A 22,220-nucleotide genomic window follows, 5' to 3' on the forward strand; every position below is an offset into this window, starting at 1 on the left:
AAGGGGGGTTCCAACACTTCAAAGAAAATAACTAGCCAGGGGGACAGAGCTTTAGGCAAAGAATCATAGACAGGCAGCAAATCAAAGGGGTCTCTGAGCAGAAGGAAGGGGTGAGGGGAGGGGGCATGTTTCTGCCTCCCCAGAAATCACTCCTACACAATCCGGGGTCTTTTATCAATATCCCAAGAGCTGGTAAAATGCTACGGTTTTGTGTTTGTGTAACTAACTTGTCTCAGATTTTAAAGCAGCAACTATTCTAGAATTATTAACACGGTTAAATCCCTTCCACAAGGATCCATTAGTAACATCCAATACGACTATCTGCTCTGGTAAGAGACATTTGCTATTATTAAAAGCTTCTTTAAAGTGCACCCATTGCTTAAACACATAGGAGGCAGACATTTTGTGGGCGGGGCCAACAAAGAATGCAACCTCTTAATTGATTAGGAAATAGCAGACACAATGGGGTATATCTGCTAAACTGCAGGTTTTAAAAAGTGGAGATGATGCCTATAGCAACCAATCAGATTCTAGCTGTCATTTTCTAGAATGTACTAAATAAATGAGAACTAGAATCTGGTTGGTTGCTATAGGCAACATCTCCACTTTTTCAAACTCGCAGCTTAGTGAATCTAGCTCTATGGCTGTGTGTGGGTGAGAGCCAGGTACACTTTGTGAATGTAGTTCTAAATGTATGTATGTTTAAGGGTGGTTTGTGGTGGGGGGAGGTTATAATTAGTTGTAATGAGCAGTAAGAGAAGGTACATGGTTACAGAAAGCAGTTGGTGAAGCAGGTGCAGGCTTTGCCTGGAAATAAACATATAGGAGAGTTTATTATTAAAAATAAAAATATGAAAATATCTTGAAAGCATATACATAGATTTCCCCTCATTTACAGATCTTCATACCTACCAACTATCCCTATTTAGGCGGCACAGTCCTGATCTGAGGTAAAGCTGTCACTGGTATTGAAGGGGCGTTTTAAAGGGGGCTGGCGGGCATGGCCACACCCCTGTGCTGCGTTTCCACGCCCCCCCGACTCATGGCCGCACCACCGCTCAGCCGCAGCACCACCTGATTCCCCAACTTTAAAAGTTGGGATGTATGGTTCTCTGCATCCCAGTGTGCAACATACAACCATGTATTTATGGTTAGAAAAGGCTGCTCCTATTTTTTGCAGACACCTAGAACTTGCATGCACCCATTGTTCCCTCCAATTGCTGTAGTGGAATTACATATCCTACATACAACTCCAATTATCCCTTTTACATAGGGGATTATATGTCATTGAGCATACTAATACAACTTTTGCATAAGAATGATTTCATCATGGCAAAACATACTCCCATTATTGGAATACTTAACCTGGCCACACATACTACAATATCATAGCTGATATCAGACAATTGGCTCAATATCACATCAGGTGGGTCCCCAAAACAACCACAATGCCTGATGATCATCATAATGGGTATGATGGTTAATATCAAAGGGTGAGTGCCACTCACCTTCTATCTGCCCCAACAGACTGGAGTGGAGCTGGAAGTAATCCAGAGATTCAGGCCAAGACATTTGAGTGAGAGAGGCAGGCACTGAGTGGAAGTGGCTGGCACTGAGTGGAAGTGGCTGGCACTGAGTGGAAGTGGCTGGCACTGAGTGGGAGTGGCTGGCACTGAGTAGGAGTGGCAGGCATTGAGTATAAGTGGCAGGCACTGAGTGGGAGTGGCAGGCATTGAGTATAAGTGGCAGGCACTGAGTGGGAGTGCCAGGCACTGAGTGGATGTGCCAAGCAGGGCCGCCAAGAAATATTTTGGACCCTGACAGAGCAACTCTTTGGGGACCCTTACAGAGCCTCTCACTACACAGGCAGGCCTTTGCCCATAGGTAGGCCCTTGCCCCGGTACTTTGCACATTCCCCCCTGATTTACCATGGAATGCAGTGGTATAAGTACTGACACGATCCTCCTATCGCTATCGCCAACTCAGGATGGCAATAACCTGGGGTCAGCTAAGGAAGTTAATAGTTTATTGGTAAATTCAAGCATATTTTTTTTCCTCACAATTTTGTTTTTAATCTTTATGATTATTTTGTATAGAAATCTGGAATGGTAAGCCCAAGTCTGGATTTCCAGGCCCAGGCCAGATGCACCAGCTGGCAAACTGGTCTGCACAGAAGGTCCCTGGTTATTGCTAAGACTCTTCTTATCTTTTATTGAGTGAAATAAGATTTTTCATTGCTGCGATGGGCAATGATAGAAAATAGCAGGGTCTTGAGAAATAGACCCCTAAGGAATATTATAAGTGAAAGAGAGATAGAAGGACTGTTTTAATGTTGGAAAGAAAGAGCCCTTTGCAGACCCTGTATCCTGACCCCTTCCAACCGGTACAAATAGTTGTGTTCCTGAACTTCTCACTTCATCTACTATTGCAGTCACCTGGGCTGGGTTATTTCATTGATAAGAAGGGTGGGTTTTTTTCAACCATCAATGAATTATCTCAGCCTAGGTGATTGCAATAGGAATTTAAGTGGGAAGTTGAGAAACGGAGCAATTTTTACCGGATGGAAGGGGTCAGGTTGGAGCGTCTGCTATACCAATACTTGATAATTTGGGATATGGTGCTTACCCCACATCTCAAGGAAGCCCCAGCTTGTATTCCTTTCCTCACTGCTAACTCCTGTTTGTGAGGATGACAAAGGAAGAGAGGGGAGGGGTGGGGGGGCCGATAGGGGAGACGAGAGAGAAGAGGATCTGGACGCGAGCCTCCGAGAACAGGCGCAGCACATAATTTGTTAATTTATCAAAGTGACGGAACTTTGATTCCCATCTTTCATAATGATAGGATGTTAATTAAACGTGTAAGGTCACTTACACCAACGACTCACTCAGTGTGTTCACTAATTGAACTCCCGGCTTTTCGGACTCGGTATCATTTGTCCAACGCTGTCAGGGCAGCCGTCCTTAAACAGCTTACCTCAGCCCGATCCACTCCCTGATCACCTCCATCCAGGACCTGGGAGCGCTCAGCTTATTTCAGGGGAGACATTAGCAACCAAGGGGCACTGATAAGATTTTGGTATTAGGATTTAAACTAAATTTTAATAATAAATTGGATAATTTTTAAAAAGCAACAAGCACAAGATAATGATGGTGATAACATACACCACATTAAGCTGAGAAATCAAAAAACAAAAATTTTGTTCTGAAATTCTGCAATAACGGAGAAAGTCCCCCAAATGTTATCACTAGAAAATACATTTGTTGAAAGACTCCCAAGGTTTCTGGGAAGGATCCACTCTCTCCCTCCTCACTTACCTTGCTGGGCCGTACAGCTATGCAGGGGCAAACGCAGGATTTGTAGAGGGGGGTTTCCACACCACGCCGCCCGTAGGCGTGACCAGCATGCATGGGGGCGTGGCTATAATTTTAGACAGTGCTTGGCTGCTCTCCAACTCTTCCTATTCCCATAATATACATGGGCAATGCTGCGTGCACTACTGTTAGGTGCATGTAGCTCTCCCTTTTCAAGCAGAGCTGTGTGAAGTAGGAGCAGGGTTCAGCCACCTCAATTATACAGTGCCCCAGCCTTGGAGGGGGGTTTCCAGGCACTAGGAACCCCCTCGGTTTGCCTATGCTATGTATAAGAATGCCCTCGCCCTCTGCGCAGGATGTGACTTTGGACTCCTAGAATGCAACTCTCACATCGCTTGCGGTGTTGCTGGTCACACAGAAGGGAGCTCATTGAGCTTCTCGCTGACCACGGAAAATCTGCACTGAGCGCAATCTGCACTGAGCGCAGTATAGCGCAGGGCCCAGAGCAGCACAAGTGGTCGCTACACAAGGGCCTGGTAGCAGCTGCTAACTCTGTTATTCCAGTAGGTATACTCATACTGGAAGTACAAAATACAGAAAAAAATTAATGTAGAAAAAGTAGATGGAGAGCAGACATTCTACTACAAGAGATAGGTGAGAGATATGTGGCCTGGTAATTTGTATAAGTTATGGGTAGGAAATGGTATCTGTTGTGGGTAAGAGGTACGTGGCCTGGTATCTGTATTAGATATGTTTGAGAGATATGTGGCCTGGTATATGTATAAGAGGTGGGTGGGAGGTACGTGGCCTGGTATCTGTATAAGAGGGGGGTGGGAGGTACGTGGCCTGGTATCTCTATAAGAGGTGGATGAGAGATACATAGCCTGGTATCTGTATAAGAGGTGGGTGGGAGGTACGTGGCCTGGTATCTGTATAAGAGGTGGGTGGGAGGTACATGGCCTGGTATCTGTATAAGAGGTGGGTGGGAGGTACGTGGCCTGGTATCTGTATAAGAGATGGGTGAGAGATACATAGCCTGGTATATATATAAGAGATGAGTGGGAGGTACGTGGCATGCTATCTGTATAAGTGATGGGCAGGGAGTATGTGGCCTGATATATATATGAGAGATAAGTAAGAGGTACGTGACCTGGTATCTATATAAGAGATGAGTGTGGGGTACGTGGCCTGGTATCTATATAAGAGATGAGTGTGAGGTATGTGGCCTGGTATCTGCATAAGAGGTGGGTGGGAGGTACGTGGACTGGTATATGTATAAGAGGTGGGTGGGAGGTATGTGGCCTGGTATATGTATAAGAAGTGGGTGGGAGGTATGTGGCATGCTATCTGTATAAGAGATGAGCGAGAGGTAGGTGGCCTGGTATCTGTATAAGAGATGAGCGAGAGGTAGGTGGCCTGGTATCTGTATAAGAGATGAGCGAGAGGTAGGTGGCCTGGTATCTGTATTAAAGGTGGGTGGGATATACGTGGCCTGATATATGGATATATGATGCGTGTGAGGTATAAGACATGAGTTACACCATCTGTATAAGAGATGTAACGAGCGAGGTACGTGTCCCACTGTTGGTACACAGATTAGGTGCGAGCCCTGTGTCTGTATAAAAGGATTAGGTGAGTGGTATAAATGCCGTCGTTGTTCCTTTGACCTTCTCATACAAGAAGACAGGCTGAGTGGTGAATAGTGAGTGTGTTTTGCTTGGAGGTAATTTCGTGCTGTATAGATCTGTGTTTAGATAAAGGTTTGGAACACATCACAGAGACACTTTTAAAAAGAATTTGTCATTAGAGATATAAACAGCGGCTCGATCCCAATCATACAGCTGGATAATTTCAACCATCTAAATGGCAGACACACACTCTCCCTCCCCTCCGCGCAGCCCTCTCAAATGGCACCCTCATTTCTGCAAGGTTTTTAAACAATATGTATATCCACAGCCCACTGCCGGCTCCTTAACCTCTGCAACGCTGGGAGAACAGGACAGGTTAAACAACGTTGCACCTTATATTTCCAGAGAATTTTATTTTCTTTAAAACACATTAGAGGAGAGAAGTCTGTGAGAGAAGGATAAGCTGGAAAAAATCAATTGAAATCACACAAATGCCATGGAATATCATTCAAGACTAAGGGCTGAGCAGAAGCTTGCTGACCTGGAGAAATTCTCAATTATCCAACAGAACTGTCCGTCTGTGGAACTAAGATTCCAGGACCACGGGGAGACAACTCCGTGGATTCCGGAACTCCTGGGAAACAGGAATTGGACCACTGTGCCAGTCCGAATAACATATGCTCAGAAAGTAAACTATATAGATATATATTAGGATAAACATGAGATGTGGAGAAGACATTTTTTCTCTGAACACCAGTATTTCTTAATTTAAGTGGTCTAGATACTATTGTCAGGCAAAATCAAAGAGCTTCTCTCGCCTCTATTTACCAATAAGGGTTTGCAGGGCAGTGATATTCTCCACGGTCGATACTGGTTGGCACCGGAGAATGGGCTCTTACTGATTCGCCTGCCCATCTTCTGAGTGTCTGTGCGTACGTGACACGGTCTATCACTGTCCTTGCCACTGTCCTTTGCCTGGGGAAGCTTTCGCCAGAGACCGCCAGCGAAAGTTATCGCTGGCAATGCCCAGAGGTCTTGGCAAATAGGGACAAGCCCCAAATCTGTAGAACCAGGAAGTGGGCAAGAGGTGAGAGAATGGCAGTGATCTACCCAGAATTCCGTAGTCTCCCGAACATTCCGAAACTGTGGGCAAGTATGCCTAACTAAGGCCCCCATTTGCAACTTGACAAACCGTATTGCAAGGCGAGGGGTGCAATTACTGGTTATCGCTATTTTAACACTGTGATTTACTCTAGATCTGTAGGCAGATCTTAAGTTTGCTCCCATTACAGTGTGCTTTTTGAACAATTAATGCTGATCTTGGGGTTTTTTTTAAGCCCTGGTTTTAGTGGAATTTACACATTTTTCATTTCCTATGGAGAAATAGGCAAAATTAATTTGTTATTCGTCCATTGATAACAATGAAACCTCATTTAGTGCAATATAAAATGGCAAACTGCAGACAGCCCACCCACTCTGAATTTATATCAGTTCATAGGAGTGCATGGATGGTTCTAGGTATAATGAGATGCGGAATCAAAGCATATCTCAATACATGTAGCTAATCAGTATTATTGAACTGGTATTATTTTACACATGCCGGGAATCATTTATGACATGGCAGCATAAAAGGTTACTCAGTTCTCTTTGGATGCCGTATGTCTGCCTCGAAGCTTGTGCGCTGTGCGCTGGCGTCTGTGAGCCAAGATGTAAGCATAATGTCCTTTCATAAAGGAAGGTAGCGGTAGCCTTCGCTGACGACCACCGGCAAAGCTTCCCCAGCCTATTTAGCAAGAAAACGGTGATGCAGGTATAGCCGCTGTCGTCCAATTGTTATTAGCGCCATCTTTTCGTATTTTACCATTTTTTACCTTTACTTATTCTATTTTTTTTTTACGAATCTGGAATTGGAAGCTTAAGTCCAGGCTTCCAGTTTGAGTGCGAATGCCGGCTCACGCCCTGTACAAGCTTGGCAAGCGGTTAGACTCCTCTTACTGCCGCCAGCCAGGGGGCTGAGCATCGCTCCGCTGCCCCAGCAAAAATGTATTGATAAATCGGGGTGAAACCTACTTTTCTATCGCTGCGATTAACAGCGATAGAAAATCTACGTTATCACCCCGGCAACTACTGTTTATGGTTTTTCGCCCTTTGTGTTACACAGTGACATCAACGTAGACCTCACAGCTTCTGGGATATCAGATTTGGATCAGCCATGAAGAATGAAGCTACATAACAATATTCCAGCTTCTAGGTTAATTGACACCAGTCTAGTGAGAATTATAGGCAACCTAAAAATGAACCATTGCATTCTGGGACTATGGGATATCATGGTCAGAGTTCATGCTGCTTTCTTTTGGTATCCACAAAGTGTAGTGGGGGAGGTTTCAACCTGCCTGATCTATGTCCAGTTTTATTGGCAGCAGAAGGAATGGAGACATTGGTATATTAGGGATCACTGATCCATATGTGTAAAATTGCAGATAATTATCATGGGCCAAATCACATGACATAGGACAGGCACATGTGCGTGAAAAAGGATATATTCATTCTTTCCCATCCACCAAAATCCTGTGCTTCATGTTGGATACAAGGAAAACACTGAAAGCGTCGCTTAAATGCCTTCTGATTTCTTAAAATTATTAAACAAATACATCTGTGTTGTAGATGAGTATGTATTTGTGATATAAACTACATGTGCTCCATAAAGCATATTGCACCATGTTCACTGCTACACTGGGCCCTTGTACTGTAATTTACTGGTGGGCAATGTATATTATAGGCCAATGAGGGTCAGAATAGCTTTAGAAAGAAAGTGACAAATGTTTGAATAGATATCGTTTAATGCATATATTTGTTACATAAGTAGACTTGGCGATAAATTAGGTCATATTGGTTGGAAGAAACCTTACAGGGGTGAAAAAAACAACCTCTGGCCACATCTCACCATTTATTGAGATATAACCGGGATGACTGGATATCAGTGAGACCTACCCAGGGTAGGATGTGAGCTGATCATGTGACCTTCCTATCCGATTCTGAGGGAACATCTTGACCGGGTACAGTGGCTTGCTGGGCTGGGGGTCAGGGTGGGATGTGCCCCCTGGGGCCGGTTTCATAGTGGGCTACCTTGGGCTGGGTCACTGGGCCTATGTATTTATTTTACTTTAAAATGTTCCTGATAGGCTTCTGAGCCGCGTCTCGCCCCCGGGCTAAAGTTTAACAGCCCTCCTCTGGCCAGGTACCTCCCGATGCCAAATATTGGAAGGCAGCTTAATTCCAACACTTCAAATCCAATAAACTTCTGGTCATACTTCCATAAAAGAAGAAATCTTCTATTTTGCAGTAAACACAGCATCAACAACACATTAATGAGTATAAATTAGTGGGCTAAGTGGACCAATTCAACTGCCTATGAGCACAGTATCTGTATATAATTTACACCTAAAACAATAAACCTTTAATCACAGACATATGATCATGAACAGTAAGCAATGCTTCACACTCTTTCTATAATGATATATTTTGCATGAACTCACCAACAGAGTTTCTGACACACAGAATAACAATGTAAATCTCTTCACTGCGCACCCGCGGTCATTACATTCATAAATCACACACAGGGTCACTGAACGCACAAATGCATAAGGAACATGAACACTCATTGTAGATTTACAGCACACATCCTGAAGAACTACGGAACTAATAGCGGAGGACATATGGGAACCGTCAGCTGAGACTATTGACAGGTGATAAGTGGCAGAACTAATCAATGATCTTTATGCACTTTGCAAACATAACAACAATAACACAGAGAAAAGCAAATTTTACAGAAAAAAATGTTTGTGTCAGTCTCAGCACATATTACGCATTTCATCACTAATGAGCCACTGCATATTCATTTTCCCTTTGCTTATCATTGCTTATCATGTGCATGTCATTAAATATTCAAATAAGCTTTAAATGAATCAGAATAAATTCAGTTATCAGCATCATTCAGGTGCTGAGGATAATGGGAGTTGGACAATTATCATCATCACTATCATCCTCATCTTCACGATCATCATCTCTATCATCATCATCATTCTCACTATCATCATCATCATGATCAACATCATCACTATCATCATCATCATCACTATCATCATCATCATCGCTATCATCATCATCACAAACATTATCATCATCACTATCATCATCATCATCATCGCTATCATCATCATCATCGCTATCATCATCATCATCATCACGATCATTATCATCATCACGATCATCATCATCTTCACGATCATCATCTCTATCATCATCATCATTCTCACTATCATCATCATTATGATCAACATCATCACTATCATCATCATCACGAACATTATCATCATCACTATCATCATCGTCATACTATCATCCTCACGATCATCATCATCCTCACTATCCTCACCATCACCATCATCATCATCATCATCATCACTATCATCATCATCACCATCATCACTATCAACATCATCTCTATCATCATCATCACCATCATCACTATCAACATCATCTCTATCATCATCATCACCATCATCACTATCATCATCATCACTATCAACATCACTATCATCATCATCATCCCCATCACCATCACTATTATCATCATCACTATCATCATCGCTATCATCATCACCATCACTATCATCATCATCGCTATCATCATCATTACTATCATCATCATCACTATACTCATCATTATCATCATGATCATCATCACTATCATCATCATCATCACTATCATTATCACGATCATCATTATCACGATCATCATCATCACAATCATCATCATCACAGTTGCTCTTGTGCCAGAAGGCACCTACTTCTTTACCAACCTTTGGTACCTTGACAACATAGCTGACCAGAAGTGTGTAACTTGGGCCATTTCAAGGTCAGCACCATCAGTGCAAACAGCGGGGAGCCATTAGGGAGCACTGAGGTGAGTTGCCTCTTCCCCTTCAATCATGTTTATCCATATCCAAGATACTCTTCACTCATATGTCTCTTCTTACACTATATAAATGGATTTTGACATAACGGTGCAGACACTGAGGTCTATCTAGTCAAGCACCGCGCTACATGACACTTTGGGTGTACAAACTCACACAACAGTCCGTTTACCTGCTGTTCTCAAACCAGAAAATGATAGAATAACGGCTAAAATACCTACGGGTCTCTTTTATCGGTAAAGTGACAATTAAAGTCAGAAATCTCCATTTCTCCCGGTCTAACATGACTGTTGTAGATACAGCAGGCGAGACATGCTACCTATAGGAGGATATGTGACCGCTAGGTCCTGTCCTGTAACGCTATCACCAGTATAATATTCCTATGAATACACGATTCACTGAATTTATTTAAAATACTATAGCATTGGGACTGTCAAATTGGGACTGTCCTGCCTAAATCGGAAAACACTGGTGGTATGTTCTTCACACAGGACCTTCTACTGCTCACAGTGAGAAGAACCGTCATAAAGACACTATGATGAGTTCTGGGTAAGACCTTTGGTAATAAGTCCTGTTGGAGGAGGACAGAAGAGTCACATCACTGTTTCCGAGTTTAACCGTGTTTTCGGTTATTATCAAATTGTGTGGTACTTATGTTTATAGGGTATAGAAAAGTTTTTTTGCAAACCAATCATGTGAGGGAACTTTCCCCCCATTCTGTGGACCAGGACATTTGTCCCAATACTAGAACAGCTGGGAAACGGCAGGTGCCCTTTCAATGCCCCATGTACTGTCGGCAGGGATATTTTTTATGTGAATGGAAGGATGCGGCAGAGTTGAGGTGCACGCATGTTGTACAGCTGTCCCAACAACCAAACGTTGGGAGCTATGCTCTATATGCATTGATGTAAGGAAGGAAAATGGAGGCAAGACCTTATTTCATTCCATGGGGCATATTCAGCGGAGTGCCTTCGCGACCATTCCAGAGGCACCCCGCGGTGACGTAACCTTGCAGATTTCTCTTTGCCTCTCATAGGGGTGCAAGGAGAAATCCGCGATGTTGCGGAACCGTAGTACTGGAAAAAGTGCACAGCCGTGATGTTCAGAGGAACATCACGGTTAATTGAATTTGCCACCATGCATCCTTCTCAATGCATCAAAAGCCAACACGCGTCCTCGAGGGGTTCAACAGGAACCCAGCCGGTCCCATGGGGAACGTAGGAAAGGCATTGATAAAGTGTATATTTATGGGTTTTTGAGGAATTGCATTATTGCTCGTATTTGAGTCCTGCTTGGTCCCTGTGCATACAAAACTAAAAAAACAATCAGGATATCTCAGACGTCAAACGCAATTAGCGCTGATAATCTAGTGTAACCCACCTGAAAATAAAAGAATATATCTATAAAACACAGTTCATCATTAAATGTATGTAGGGTGTTTTATCATGAGCAATAGAGACTAATAAAATGTTATATATATATATATATATATATATATATATATATATATATATATATATATATAACAAATGAAAAATACGATGTAACTGAACTCCATATGTAATAATTTAGTACACTGGAAGCACAAGGATCTACACAATCAGGATGCCACAGGCAAAACCCCCCACCCACCTGCACAGTGCATACCTGCCAGAGATACATACGTTCACACAGTACAATCACTCTCTGCTTGATATTCCTGCTCTCTGCATGGTACTTTACACAGCACAGCAGGATTACAACTCACACATCTCTATACCAGGTCGTCTGCCCCCCAGCATCTCCTCTGTACCGTCTCCTGACTCTCCAATCCTAGCCTCTGTACCTAGTAACACCGAGTGTAAGATATTACTCCCCAACATCTGCAAATCTACTACGTTCCTCATGTGAGGCCTTTCCCAGCACCGTCCAATGTCAACAATCTTCTGTATCACTCTAAATGACCAAAATTCTAAATATCTTTCATTATATTCCAGAAATCGAAAATGGCAAATGTTTCCAGTCTGCTGTTTTGGACTATATCAATCAGCTGTCAGCAAAGAGGTAAGGGCAGGTAGAGTGGTAGATAATAGATACGTATTAATCTAATAATTAAATGTACAATGGGTGACACAAGGGCTAGTATTGGTCCCTAGCACCTCTCAAGTATAGAATTTGAGTCCAACCCTGGGTGTTACCTGCGTAGCGTTTGTATTTTCTCGGCACATTTGTTTGTGTGGTTTCGATGTATGGAAATTAGATTGTAAGCTCCATTGGTGTAGGAACTGATGTACCTGAATAATGTTCGCTAATTTACAGCACAGTGGTATATGTCAGTGCTATGTAAATAAAGAATAATAATATAAAGACAGCAGAATTGAAGAGGGAAAAAGTGATGACTTATATCTTCACCTCGATGAAGCCGGTTTTATATTGTTATTGTGGTGACGGGAACTGGCTAGACACAAAATGATTCTTGAATTTCGCCATCAATAATTAGGGCTGTCAGGACATTTTGCCGCGCACATTGTTGGCAATTACGGTAGAAAGCCCCGCTCATTTTTCCTCTCACCTCTATGGGGGGCGAATAAAAAAATGAGCTGAGATTGCTGTCAAAATCTCCGCCACGAAGCGTCTCTGGAACGTCCGTGAAGGGGACATCCTTAGTGTCCTGTTTCCCAGGAGCCCCTGGGTTTTGGAATCCGAAATCTTAAATGTGGATGAGTTCTGATGAACTTAGAGTACCAGAATTAGTAGGAGCCCATCCCTATTATTATTTTATTGTATTATTTACCTAAATGGTAGAAAATGCCAGAATTGCGCTGACACCGTGTTAAAAAAAAAAATGAGACTAGGACTACCTGAACTCTTTAAAACCCTTCCATCGATATCGCGACACGTTTACGTTTAAGGGCATCCAACACCTACACACAGAGGTTTTAGTCGCCTTGTGTTCTGAACCAGTACTCAGGAAAATCCAGCCTATCAATTCACTAGGAAGCAGCGACATCACTGAGGCACGAGGCATGAGGCACAAACGGGTGACAGAACTGTCACTGGCTCCTCGTGAATTGATTGGCTTAATATTGCTTAAGAACACAAAAATGCCTGTGTTGAGGAGATGGGTGTTCTTTAAAAGCTAGTGTGATTCCGTGTGTGACAGGGACACATCCTGGGTGTCTAAAAGACACCGTCACCCATCAGATGCCAGCGTCACTCACTGAGCCACGTTCCTGTTCGCTGCAATCCTTTACACATCCTCTGACTCTCACGCACTGTGCCCCCCGGCTCGCTGGCCTCCTGTATATTAGTCCATGCTGCCTAGGCCTCTTCCTCTCTCACTCCCACCCTGGTGGTTGTGTCGAAATCAATTAAAATTTAGATTGGAAGTGTTGCGCGGAGGTAAATATTAAAGCTGCAGCTCTGCTAATTCAGAGCATCGATCAGCCGGGATGAGGGTAATACATTATTTTGACAAGATACATTCCTTCTCAGCTGCTCCTATCCACATATTGATTTTCTCTCCACTTGCTGCAGTTTAAGCTAGAGGCACCTAACCCTGTCTTTGCCCAATCACCTATCTTCCCTCACCTGCCTCTCTCCTCTAGCGCTCCCCTCTTCTCGCTCCCTTCTTTATCCCTTCTTCACAAAGTCTTTCTCTCTCTTCCTCTTTGCGTTTCTGTTGTCACATTAACGTTCCCCTGAAGCCACACGTCCTTTATATTAATCCTCATCTTTTTACGGTATCACTTTAATTTTTCAAGACCTCGGCTCGTCCTTCCACCAGTTATCAATGTCCCAATTTCGTGGGGTTTTCACATGTTTTATTCAGTCACTTAGAAATACACCAGGTCTCAGATTCGTCATAGAGTTCTATAACATCCCCTGTCTCATTCTGACTCTGAACCCATCTGTCTCCATATAAACCTGTCTGTCTTATCGAGTAGATTGCACACAAGTTGTAGCAGCTGTACAGCACGAAATTCCATTAATATTATTTCAGAAGTAATGCCTGATAATAGAGGTCGCTCCGTAGACTATGTTAGCCATTGTGGCTCATTAATTGTCAGAATAACTGAGATGTTTTGCAGTCCTCTGTACCGGTGAAGGCATCACTACCCGCCTGAGTGTTTGCCAACAAACAGTGTATCTTTAGATCTGTACATTTGTCAATCAGTTACAATCTATCATGCTGTATTTAATACACAATATGCTCTGTGGCTACACAGCTTGTCGTGCAGCCTAGTAGATCGAGCTCTGTGAAAAAAAAATGTAATTCCCAGCTACTGATCAATATTTTACTTTCTCTCCTTAATAATAAAGTAGTTCCCAGCCACTGGTCACTCTGTTAATTTGTGTATCTGAATTACGCTTCAGGTTCTTGTGAAATGACCTGTTGCCTTTGAAATCACTTGAAGGCTAGTATAGACTACCAGAACTGTCAGCGCAATTTAAAATTATATTTCGGTATCTTTTTTTTTTCTGGAGGTTTATAAACTTTCCTTCGTTCAGAATGTTGTATGTTTCGTAGTATGTGTTCTTGGTATGTTTAGATCACATTATATTTATGAATTCTGCTGTTTGTATAGCTGCGTTGTTGTATTATAGATTGAACGATTATTTATTGTAGTCAGAAGCGATTGTTACGCAAACGGCCCCCTGCAGCGGCAGCGACCAATTGTGTGTGCAACAGGCAGTAATGCACTAAGTTTGCTAACCATAACCCCGCATTTGCTAAACGCATTTCTTTTAGTGGAGCCACCAGACACTTATAAGACATTAATAACATTTTCGATCAATCTATATGTAATAAAATGATGGCAGCAACATTTATATACTTGGTACTTGGGACTAGGCAGATAGTGGTGGAGATGCACGCAAGTCGTGGACATTAGCAGGTTGATGTCACAGCGATACCCAACTCGGTTAGTAGTAAGACGTTGCCCCAGGAATTTCTCGGAACGGCCAATGAAACAGCAAAAGGAAGCGTCTGCACTCAAGGAGAGCATATAATTCTGGTTTGTTTATTTCGTCACTCTTTATCATATCTATTTATAGCTAATTAAACCCAGCGAGATAGCTACACAAATCTTAATTAGCTGGGTGCAACCAACTAGGCCTTAAAAATGTAGTAGTTCTCCACCGTATTAAACCAAATGCCCCCTACACAGACTGAAAAACAAACAGATTATAGACTGCTTAGCAGCTGGTAAGAGAGAATGTATTGTGTCGAAGGGCCGTTGAAAATTGATAAGTAGTAGAAAACTACTTTGCGATGGAGACGCAAATTCTGGCCTGAGTAGCACTGTGGTGTAGTGGTTAGCATTGCAGTTTCACAGCGCTGGGGGTCACAATTACGATTCCGACCAGGGCCCTAGTTAAGTGGAGTTTATATGGGCTTCCCGTGTTTCATCCAGGTGCTCCCGTTTCCTCCCACAGTCCAAAATCAGGTTATTTGGCTCCTGACTAAATCCCTAGTCTGTCTCTGTGTGTGTGCTAGGGAAGTTAGATTGCAAGCTCCAACGTCGCGGCGAATGATTACATAACCTCTGTACGGCGTTTGCGAACGTTCGAATGCCGCCATATAAATAAACAACGATGATAATTATAACAGTAAACCCATTAAAGGTCTGCACAGACAGATTCCATGAACTAAGTTTCTTACATGTAGTAACCCTTTTCAGAGCCGCACAGAACGGCTTTCATAGTAGAATAGACAAATTCATACTGTTATAAGGTCATGCAGCATATAAGCCCATAGATTTGTAAATGGGCGATTGTCTGATTAGAGCAAGACAATGGAGAGAATTCGCTAAGCAGCCTGGCGCAATTTAACAAAACAAAATATCCACTTTATCACTAACTGAATTAGTCACAAATAAACCGGTAAAGATAGAAGCACTTGAATTAGGGAATTTGTGGCCTAATTTTATACGTACAAAAAACAAACAAACCGTGTACTAGGTTTACGTAAATTGAATTAGAATACAAAGGCTAGTTTTAAATATCAAAAATGGCGGAGATCCCCCTCGCAGCTTTCTACAGAACACCTGGTCGGTGTAAATCGCCTAGGCACAGATAGGAACGACTATCTTTTCCCGGGGATCTCAGTGCCAAAAATATGTAATTTTCCTTCCATCAAGGTGGCTGTTGTTGAAGGTGTTAGGAGCCATAATAGAACGTGTCAGACTTGGCTCCTTGTAAGACACGCTGGCTTGTGTTCACGCACTCATCCTCTCTCTCCGACCAAAGTACACAAAATGGTCAGGGGCAGACATTGCGGTTTTGCAAATCTTTATGATAGTATCTTGTCTAAAATGCCTTGATCGTTTTAAGTCATGTCAAACAGCTATTCGACGCCACAGGAATGAAAATCAAATACTTTAAGTTATTCAAACCATAGCAAACACGATAAAGAGTTTGTAATGCACATGTTAAAATATCGATAAATATGCTGACAATGAAGAGGGGGAGATTTGCTGTTAGAAACTGAAGTATTAATTGATTGTCTTTTGTAATATAAATTAAAATTATAAAAATATGTTTTTTTTTTGTTAATAAAGTTATATCCCCGAGAAACCACATCCACCGATGCTCCGAAATGCCACCTGTTTGCACAAGTGCACCTGACTGAAAAACCCTTCCTGCCCCTATGATAGAAATTTATATCTCTTTATAAACCCGTCCTGTTAACAGATTATATGAAATTTTATTGCTTGCATCATTTTAATGCCAATAAAATCTATATGGTGTATCTGTATGGTGACAAACACTATTGGTGCACGAAACAACATTTACCTGGATAAATGTGATTCCGAGCTATCGATTTGAGAACACTTTTTAGTCAAGAAAAAAAATTAATCTATAGCGATGGAATATGTATTTGTCTACTATGTAAATGTAAAATATTTTCGGATAATAACGCTTTTTTTTTAACTGTCACTTCTACTTTATTAATTAGCTACTTGATGGGCAATTTTGCTTCCTCTGCGTTCCCCGTTTATACATCGAATCCTCGCTTAATATTTATTTTATTTTTTTACAATTCTCCTGCCTCTCTTGGATTCTTGAACTCATATTGAATATACAATTTCCTCACTCTTTTACTTTTTTTTGCATCGTGTTTTAACCCTGTAAAATTTTTTCTGCCACTTCCATATTTATTTTTGATTTTTTTTAACCTTCATCCTGATTTTTCAACATTTCAAAAATACAGTGCTAAACGATTAATTGGCGGCAAAGCAGCGACTCCTGTGTTCTCATTTAGCGGCAAGGATCCGCGGACAAGTTGGAGATTTTACCATGGATTTAACCCCTACACTGCCAGATGGTGTTTAATAATCTCTTATGAAACAGTCTCCTGCTCCCTGGCTAAACCCCCCCCCCCCCAAAACTCAATATATTACAGTTTGCCAATCTATGCCCCAAGAGCGACAGTATGTAAAATGATACCGAGTATGCCTACACACCAACGAGTGGGGTCTATCCATCAGAGTGGAGTTATTAATCTCATGTGAAATTAATTCCTATGTAAATCTAGAAGGCGTATTTATCAATCAGTGAACTCTTTTAGACACTGATTAATATTACCCACAGCATAACATATATATGTGTCTTCTTCATCTCCTAAAAAATAAATGAAGTCTGATTAATTGATTTCTTTCTTATGTAGTGTTGATGTGTACAGAACAATTTCATTTCAAGCTAAATTTATGATTGGCTTAATATTACAGGGGTTTTTGCTGTTGTATGAACACACTGCAAGGTATTACATTTCGCCAAAGAGCTTACAGTCAATAATAAAAAGCAGAGTTAAGAGGACAATCTACACAACTATTCTGTTGAGTGAAGATGTCATTCCATTCTGTATAGAATGTTGCTGCGACCTTAAATTGTAAGCTCATAGGGCTAGTTATTACACATTAGAGCATTTCAGTCTAACAACAAACTCTTTCTAGATAAAAAGGGAATGTATTTAATTTAGCTAAGTACATCACTAGATGTACATCTTGTACATATACTTCTATACTGCTATAGCGTTCAATATTTTAACCATGGCAGTAGAACTACCAAATAATCTCTTAATTTCACCGCCTACCCAGGATTACTATTGCTTTTACTGTAAAGAGAGAGTTATTGTCTAGCTGATTCAAATGTGAAAAATCTTGGTGTATCAGAGCAGTTTTTAGAAAACTTTATTACTGAAAGCTAGTGTTGTGTGCAATATTGTATATCTTGGAATAGTCAATACTATAAATCTTGGTGTATTTCATCAGTCACCAACATTTGCTTACTTTTTATTCCTATGTAACAATATACACAAGGACATCCTTACCAACAGTGAGAAACAACATTGTCTCATACTATTTTCTTCTATTCTAGTACTTGCATAGGTGACATAGGCAAATAACAGGTACTGTTAGAACAGGAGCGCTTAGTTGGATGAGTAAACTGATCCAATGACTTAGCCCACATACTGGTTAAGACAGGAAAGATCTACAAACTGAACTTTACTTATGGAACTTTTCCAATTGAATTTTCAATTTTCAATTTGAACAATGGGAACTACAAAAATGTTAGATGCAGTAAGCCCAATAGATGGTTACATTGACTAAAGAGTATATATCATTAAGTTGCTACAGCCTGTCACAAAATTTCCTAGGGGTCACGGTTACTCCTATATATCGTGGCAAACTAGGTACCACCTACATATCAAGGTTTCAAGAACAGTACAACGTAGAATTACATTGCTCGTATACAGACATATATATATATATATATACACACACACACACACACATACACATACACAGAATGCATGGGCGCTAAACTTGGCATGACAATTAATATCATCTTTCTTGTTGATAACTATGCAGCAATTACTTTATGCCAGAAATGCTTCATTTCCATCTTAATAAATATTGACGTCAAGATGGTGAATGAAAAACAATATTATAAAAGTGTAGAGAGAAGCAGAAGTACATCATGGGTACACTGTAAATACCATCCATGACCATTCAGCATGCCAGCAAGAGACAGGATTATAACACGCCTGTACAAAAAGATCTGTTTGAATCTTCCAGTGAAATTTTTGAAACTGAAGGCAAACAGTCTTCCCTCCCATAGAAAAAAAAAACAACAGACTCCATACTGTTCCTGTCAGCTCTCCTGTGTACCAGGCTCTAACTACAAATGTGTAAATAGCATAGAAGTGACACCGTTCATGCTGAATACAAATTTACAGGATGAAACTTATAGAGCAGTACTCCACTTCTGTTATTAAAAGTTAATGGGTCTTGAAGGGGTTATAAAATGAGGTGGGCTGCAGAGATGAATATGGAAGCTGGGTAGGGGGTGTAATTAGAAGTATAGAAGAGGTATAACAATATTTGGAGAGTTCTGAGAAGAGAGGTTTGGAGTACTGATCTTTAGGTTACAGACCACTGCTATCTGTTATGTGCATATGGAAGATGTGGCCAATACACGATTACGGTCTTGGTACCGGGACTTTGAGGGTCCTGATAGGGTAAGTGGAGGGTTAAGTAGAGCAGGAGTTTGGCATTCAGGAGGCGTCCGCAGGCAGCCCCACAGAGGGCAGAGAGAGGCAGTTTAGCTCTGATGGATACACACACTTGTCTCTTAATCTCCGGAGCTCCTGATCAATACGCTATTTCCCTTTGTTGCCAGAAAATTCGATCCTTGCCCTGGAATTAGGTTCCCTGGCTTAATCTAAACGGAAACCGGCCCCAGTTAGCTGCAGAGAGGGGAAGAGACGTGAGAGAGAGGGGAGAGGATAAAGGGAGACTGAGATATGGTGGAGGAGAATGGGAAACAAACACAGGGTATTTAGAGGGGGGGAAGGCATGAGAAGTAAAAATGTAAAAGAAGGCACAATCACTGACATCTTATTGAGGTAGGGGGCAAACATAATGAAAGAAGAGGTAAAGAATTCTGAAGAGGGAATTTTAAAAAAGAAAAGCCACAGAAGAGGAGGGAAACTTGGATGGAAGGACGACTGAAATGAAATATATATTTTTTTTTTCTGGATAAAATGAAAGTAACACAATGCGAGTGAAATGTGAATCTCTAAATGGGAATAGAAAACTCAAAAGGGATTTAAAGCGCTTGAGAGATCAGTGTTCAGTTTGTTGAAGTTGTTCAACAAGAAAGGAGGGAATGAGAAACTTCCCATCAGAGCATCACCTTGCTCACTGAGCCAGCTAGCAGTGTACCTAAACATGTCAGAGCTAAATCTGAACACACATTACACTAGTTCTATTACTTAATTCTCATGAGCATATCTGTATCAGTGTTAAAAAAATTGGGTTACCTCAATTTTATTGAGCCAGGTATGTACCAGCTGTTTCCAGATCTCCATGCCAAATATGAACAGTGGTTAAACAATAGCAGATCTATTACATTACTTCCACTAAGCCAGAAGTTGACTACACTACATCAGCTAGGTTACCACCTCCTTATTATACAGCAGTTGTATTAACTCCATTCCAGTCTCTACTAACACCACATTAATAACATGACTCCTACATAAGGAAACCAAATATGTACCTGAACTGAAGCCGTTGGATTACCTTCCCCTGACTGAGCTTAACATGCCTGCACTACTATAGTTATGTTACCTCTAACAGATCCTGTACTGTATAAGTCCCTTCTCATTGAATCATGTGTCCCTGCACTTACTTGGGCTACTTTCAGTTTGATGAGTTACTATAACGCTTGTGCTACGTATGTCTTGCCCCATAGTTACTGAGACAAAATTTGCGCTTTATCAGTTGGCTACAGTGAATCACTGCGCTAAACCTACTCTTGCACTAGAGAAGTTACTTCCTCCTAAACAGTTTAAAGTTGTCTCAAGCCTAGCCGACATCACCTTGTTCTTGCCTTCAATAAACATCTTATCCCTTCACAACTCCACATGCAACTGTCCCTCCAAATTCACAGGATCAAAGCGCAAACGCTGAAGTCCCTTTTAACGCACAATCTTTGAGAGTAACTCACGTTTTCCTTGGCATCCAGTATCCTGTGCAGGTGAACTCGGTTGGTTTCCCGGAGACTTCAGTAAAAAAAATAAAAAAAATAAAAAATTAAACCAGTGTAAACTAATCAAAAAAAGTGAGTGGTCATAACATGGATGTCTTTGGAGTGTCCTTCAGTAACACTTCTTCCAAGACCCAGGTGCCTCAGTCAGAGGAGCAGAGGAAATACCCAACGGGATATAAAAGGAAGGGATTGTGTTAAGTGAGTCAAAAGTGTATTTAAAAGGGAGAAAGAGAGAGAGAGAGAGAGAGAGAGAGAGAGAGAGAGAGAGAGAAAGAAAGGAGGAAGGCGACAGAGAATAGAAAGGAGAGAAGAAAGAAAAGTAGAGGAAGAACTCAGAAGACGGGAGATAGAAAGGAAGGAGCAGGTGATGATGAAGAGGAGGAGAGGCAGATAGATTGAAAGAAGGAAGGAGGAGAGAGGAAGTGTGTGTGTGTGCGCTGCAGAGTGTCAGCTTAAACTCCTTCAGCTGCAGCAGAAAATATATGTACAGGCAGTCAGTGTCTGGGATCGATAGAATATAATTTTCCCCAAACTCGGAAAATAAAGTTCATAGATGATCAAATTTGAAAACAGATGTTGAATCGCGATTCTAAATAGGATTCGATCCCTCTCAATGCACTGTAGATAATATTTGGCCTGCCACTTGATGAGAATGAGTGATTTCATTTACAGCGGGTTGTTAGGGAGTGCTAGATAAAAAAAAAAAAACTTGTTTTGCTGAAAATGGCTTTTTTTTTTACCCTCCACCCAAGTCCCCCCCTTCCTTTTTTATCCCCCCTCCTTCCTCTCCTCTCCCTGTTTCCCTATATTTTGTTTGGTTTGTGTATATTTTGAGAGAAACCCCTAAAGTGAGATGGATGAGTGTCACCCCCTTGGCTCTCTTCTGTTACAGGAGCAGTGGAGGAGAGAGAGAGGGGGGGTAGGTAGGGGGGGTGGGGGGGCAGATGCCACCAATAAAAAACAGCTACCAAATAAATGAGAATTGTTCTAGCTTGGACCCCTCTCTCTGCATTCCCTGCCCGCAATAACAATTACTTATCGACCGCTTTCCACTCCAGAGGTGGGGACTGAAGGCAGCCAAAAAGCACCCAAGGTATTTTTCCTGCAGCTTCTGCTGTTGGCTCCTTATTTATTTATTAAAGCGAGGGGGGGCTTGCTTGGGATATAAGGATGGGCACACCTGAGGGGGTCAACACAAGCAGCGAAGATGCACAGTCTCTGGGACACAGATTCATCATTACAAAGTGCTTTCAAGTGCGTAAAGTATA

The 22,220-nt window shown here is 41.7% G+C and overlaps 1 protein-coding gene across 1 annotated transcript in view; it reads right to left on the bottom strand.

Moving 5' to 3' along the window:
- The window catches only part of ERFL (ETS repressor factor like), a 46,036-nt gene extending 24,520 nt beyond the window's left edge, over window positions 1-21,516 (bottom strand). Inside the window, exon 1 of the mRNA XM_075191136.1 lies at window positions 20,911-21,516. The gene's annotated coding sequence lies outside the window, so the exon portion shown is untranslated. The remainder of the gene's footprint in view (window positions 1-20,910) is intronic.
- Between the last annotated feature and the right edge of the window lie 704 nt (window positions 21,517-22,220).

The sequence above is a fragment of the Mixophyes fleayi genome, chromosome 11 (assembly GCF_038048845.1).
Source record: "Mixophyes fleayi isolate aMixFle1 chromosome 11, aMixFle1.hap1, whole genome shotgun sequence".
Classification (NCBI taxonomy): domain Eukaryota; kingdom Metazoa; phylum Chordata; class Amphibia; order Anura; family Limnodynastidae; genus Mixophyes; species Mixophyes fleayi.